Raw genomic sequence first — 6,014 nt, forward strand, 5'->3', positions numbered from 1 at the left:
CTAGTCTAGATGTATCACTTAGTCTTCTTTGTCATTTGAATTGTTCATCTAGTATCTTGAGACTTTCTACTGATCTTTTCATTCTCTCAATGATTTAATTTTAAGTTTTCAATTCACTCTTTATCTTTTCGTTCTCATTTATTAACTCAAAAATTTCTTCCATCTTTAATTGATTGATCTCATGACTAGCACTAAGCACCTAATTTACCATGTCATAATGATTCTGCGTTAACCTTAAGATCTCTTCATCCTTAGCATCTAATCTTGTAGCGATTTATCTCTTATCTTCTTCCATCATTTTTTTGTCATCTTCAAACTTTTCTCTATTATTTCATTACTTCACACACCCTAATAGACTGTAATTCTTGTTCCATTTTCAGTGGTTTGACCTACTTGGTAAGACTTTGGTTTTTCTTTAGTAGATCACCTATAGTTGCATTAGATTTATCAAACATATTTCCATTAGATAATTCTTCAATAACTTCTTGTTAAGTTGTTTCACTGGTTTGATGAGATATTTCCTTCCTCCTTTTCAATGATTATCTTAGTGCATCTTTCATCTCATTGATTTGAATCATAGTCATCCTTATTTCTAGTATTTGATTCTTAATAGTCTTAGCAATCTTGGACCTTTTCATGATGTAGAACTTTTACTCTCAAGCGAAAAGACATGCAACAAGAGAACAAAGGGCTAATACCAACTATTGAAATTTTAGGGAAGGTAGGGTGTTGAGCGGGGGCAGGGGGTGAATCAACATCCTCTAAAAAAATTACTCTTAAACAAATTTTGAGTTCTCCTAAATTCCTCTATCAATCGGTAATCACTAAAAGTTTATTACATTACATATAAATGAAAGTAATATAACTAAATAAATATTTATCAACCATAAACTCATAAACACATAGTATAACACATAGCACATTCATTTAGTATACCAAAAACTATTGGTTAGAGGGAAAACTATGGTGGGGGTGATACCCACAAATCTATCACTACTGCAGTAAGAGGGTGCCTAGCTATGGTTACAATATTTTGTCAATTCTGGTGACTTAATCTATTAGGAGTATAAAATAAGATATGCTAAGATCTATGTTTGTCAGGGATTTTACAAAACTCTTCAAGTGTGTCCTTGGTTAAGAGATTTACATATAAGACTATTAGGTCCACCCTTTTCAAGGATTTATAACTACAACAATGATGAGAAAGTAACAAAAAATGATATTTGAGATAGAAACTTCCTTTTCTTGATTATATCCCTCTTATACTCAATAATATATCACCGTCTATGATTACTTTGCAATTCCTCACTATTCTACTCATTTTTTTTATCTTTGACCTCTTATATCCTCTGTACTTTTCTCTGACATCTGATCTCCTTTCTCACTTCAATAATTTTCTCAACAGTAGAAAAAAATTAATCAATCTTAGATTCAACAACTTCAGTATTATTCTACATAAGTGATTTTATAGTTTTCTTTTGTCTCGTCAAGATTTGACCTAATTAGGATTTGGAAACTTTCTAGAATACCTCTCTGAACGAAATCAATGATCTAGAACCATCAATCGTTTCATTATTTTTCTTTCTTTATTTCATTGGTTATTTTTCATTGAAATCATCAAATAATCAACTCGCATTCTCCAAGAAATATTTACAAATATTTACCTTGAACCATGTAAATTGTTTCTTCACTCAATATGATTATCTCATCAATTTTAGTGCCACTTTAAACTTTGATGTAGTCCATCTATTACTCAACAAATACTACATTCTTCATACATCTTGATGAATATTCTACTTGGTTACAATAGTGTAGCTTGGTAAGTCTTTTGACTTAGTATGTATTTATCTCAATCAATACATAATCACTCAATAAATATTGAGCTTGGGCATAACTACTAAACTTGTTCATTTCCTCCTTCATCGCTAGGTCAATACAGTAACTATGTTACTATTCTTTTTGTCAGTTGGCTTTCTGACACTAATTTTCATTATGATAATGCATGAGTAATAGTGGGTCTATTTATCTTTCTTTCAACTGATAATAGAGTTGGCACAACTCGTAATAGGGATTCAAACTCTCCTAACATGGACGCATATGTACTAATTATATTTCATTGACTCCTTACAGGGTCCAATATTCTTTCACAAGGAACTTTTATATTAGTACATCATCTTGTGGGTTCTATCCCCACCAAGGTTTTCCCTCTATCAAGGGTTTTTCTAATTAATATATCTAGTGCTATTGTGTATGGTTATCTTTCTATGGTTTTTGCATATATTGTTTACATGTTTCAAAATTAATAAGGATATTGAGAGTTGTTTTAATTGCATAACTCATTCACAACCACACCCCCCCCCCCCCCCCCCCCCCCCCGTACCTGTCATTTATCATGGTGAACTTTACTTTCTAAAAATTAGTATTAGAGCATTAGGTCCTTGAGTGAAAAATGTAATAGCTTAAGGATATATATGTCACCATTTAGGACATAAAGTATGAAGTTTGATGGAGTTACCTATGAAAATTGGAAAGAGAAGATGAGGACACATTTTCTATCCATGGATTCATGTGATAAATTCTGAAGGATGTGATTGAAGAAGACAAGCTTGAAGGTTGTGATGAACAAAGAAAGATACATTCATGTTCAATATGCTTACTAGAGAAGAACTATTATCAACTCTTCCTAAAACATAATTTTCTCAGGTAGAATCTTTAAGACTTTCTCATGAAATTTAAAAAGCTTTGCAAATTGCATTTGAATGAGATAATCATGCTTAGAAGGTTAGATAATAGAATTGGGTATGTGTATTTCAAGATGCTAAAATGATGGAAGATGAGTGTATGAGAAATTATTTTGGTAGAATCTCTAAGATTATTGCATCAATTAAGACTTGTGGAGGAGAGAAATATGAAGATGAAGTTATATGGAATATATTGAAGACTTCAATGCCTGCATATAGACAAACAACACAAATGATTGAACAATTTATTTGACGCAGGGAGGAAGAAGGTTCAAGAAGAATTGACTCAACTTAAACCTACCAACATACCCTACTCAAAGTTACACACACAAGCAACATTCAAATTAGAGAAAACATTTCATACATGAGGCTATCATTGGCAACCACACTGGTGTAATTATCAGAGATTAGAAAACAAGGCTAGCTATGAGGGCTTCTGGGTTACAACCATACACTGTGAAATTATGAAATTAGAGTCCAGGCCCACATTTTATCTTCTCTCCAAGATTCTCCTATTCCTCTACTATTGAACTACTATATTAGTACATCTAACCAAGCTTCTTATATAGCTAGCTAAGCCACAAGTCGACTAGTCACCTTGAAGGCGTAAAACAAACCAAAGCAAATAGAAACATGAAGTGATGCACACTTAACAAGAGGTTCACATGTATCTTGGGATTCAACTGCTAACTTCACAACATGCCAAGTTAACATAGGAAACCATGCCAAAGAAAATATCACACCTCGTAGGTTGAGAATCACATGAAATAGGAATCACAAAGAATAACACAAAACTTGAACAAAACCAGTGAACAAGACTTACACACTTACGAGGAGAGTCTAGGATAGGTCCCTTGCATGATGTTAACTACACATAGAACAAAATTGTAAGCAATAATGACTACTTTACGAACAACAAACTGGTATAGAGAAAAAGAAATTTTTTTGGTTGATGCAAGATTGCTCCAAGACCCAAGATGCTCTTGCATCATTATTCCTTTTAACAACTAATTTTACAAGATGGACTCTTCTTGGAAGAATGTATAATCAATAGAAATGTGGATGAGATAGACTGGATAATTGCCTAGATTTGAGACTACTTTTAATGCATTAAGTTTTCAACCTATGTTGACAAGGAGGGTGCAAGTACAAGTCGACATTATGACAGTAGTAGCCAAATATAAGTGGATGAAAACAAGACGATTAAGGAAGGACTTGTCCTATTTATTAAAAGAGAACCTTAAGGTAACAAAATCTTCAAGTGTTGGATTTGTAATGAACTTGGTTACAATTCTAAAATATAAAGGTATACTATGTATTGTAATTAAATGATCCACATGCAAAGAATAAAAGCACTAAATGTCGATCAAAACAGACCAATATTTGAACACACTAGAACCCATTGATGTTATTTTAAAACACAAATAAATTCACTAGCAAGTGAAATAAATAAATAAAAGTTTGAACATGTGATAGTTACATCATAAATATCATAGTTATAGTTGCAATCTTTTAGGAAAAGCAATTAAAATCTTTAGCTTGCAATTGCATTATTTTTAATACAAGTGTGTACAAAGTTGAAAGAATAAAATTATCCGTGCTTGCAATTCCTAAGGTTTGCTTAACATTGCATCTTTATCATGTGCACCCCTCCACTAAATATGACATGTTTACGTTACTCCTATACTTTTCATATCTGGTCGACACTCGAGGCAAATTCTCTTTTTTATTACAAGCATGTCATACTTGCTCGTTAGGTACAAAATCAACTTTATATTGGCAAGTTGTTTGTTGTTGCAAGTATGTCACGTTCGCATGTTAGGGGCAAAATCAAGTTTATTTTTTCATTCACTTCTATCATACATATAAAAATAAATAAATAAAGGGGTATATTTTTTTATTCAATTTTACCTTTACATGTCATACTTTATTTTCACAATTTTTAATTATTATTTCATTTTGTTTTTCTTTCCTTTTTTTAATGTACTCAATAGTATACATAATCGAAGGTTAAATGTTATTATTATTTGTTTTTCCTAGTTTAAGCGCAAGTTTTATAGGTTCAATATGCATGATTGTTTTGATGGCTCCAATTCCAAACACAAACTACATGCAAATCAAAAAAATATTATAAATGTCAATCAAAATGTACCAATATTTGAACACACAAGAAACCCATAAATGTTATTTTAAAACACAAATAAATTTATTATACAAAGATCTTTTTGTTCTAAATGACTATAGACTTTAAGCACATCATTTAAAAAACGATGTCTACTAAAGATGTTTGCTTAAACAAGTACTATTATTTTAATGAACAAGTATTGTTCTTACTAGACCCTTTTGTTCTAAATGACTATCTATTTTAAGCACATCATTTTAAAAACAATGTCTACTAAATAAGATGTTTGCCTAAAACAGTATTATTATTTTTATGAACAAGTATTTTTCTTACCATATAACCGTCAGAGCACCAAAGTACATATATTGAAAATTTTCATATTATCATTTTCCTTAACATATATAAAATATGGAATTGTCAAAAGATCAATTGTTGGTCCATTTGTGTTAGATTTAAGTTGTATTTTACATAGTCAATATTGTTTTAATAGCAAACATTTTTTTTTTGGGTGTTCAACCATTAATCCTTTTTTCCCGATACAGAAGTTCGAGATAACAAACATTTATGATTTCTTATTAACATTTGATCCAAATAAATTGTATATCTACTATTTTAACACAGGAAAATAATATTCTACATTTTATAACTTAATTACTAAGGATTCTTTTATTTAATTTTAATTGTATCTTTTAAAACTCAAAACCACACAATTGGATCTTAAATACAATATCACGATTTGACTTGCTTTGAAAAAATTTCCTACTTATGAATTGTATGAGTCACATCTTTCAAACCTTAGTTGTAAATGGCTATGTGGCCATTTCACAAATCCAGAAAAAAAAAGAGTATATTCCATGCAACGGTTACATGTTGATGAAGTTGGCCTTCGAAACTATCGGATGAACCAAATGTACAATGTATTCAAGATTGTAGCTGCAATCTTTTAGGAAAGACAACTGAAATTTTAGCTACATACTTCCAAAAATAAAATGCGTGTAATTGCACGACTCTTACCATAGGTGGGTAGAGTGACAAGTTACCAGCCAAGTGTAGAAAGAACAAAATTATCAATGCTTGCTCCTAGGATTTGCTTGGGGGCTTGCTTATATTCAAATTTCGATCATAACGTTGCTGCATTTTGCAAAGCTTCA

This window comes from Cupressus sempervirens, chromosome 2 (assembly GCF_028749045.1).
Source record: "Cupressus sempervirens isolate cs-2001-9-10 chromosome 2, ASM2874904v1, whole genome shotgun sequence".
Classification (NCBI taxonomy): domain Eukaryota; kingdom Viridiplantae; phylum Streptophyta; class Pinopsida; order Cupressales; family Cupressaceae; genus Cupressus; species Cupressus sempervirens.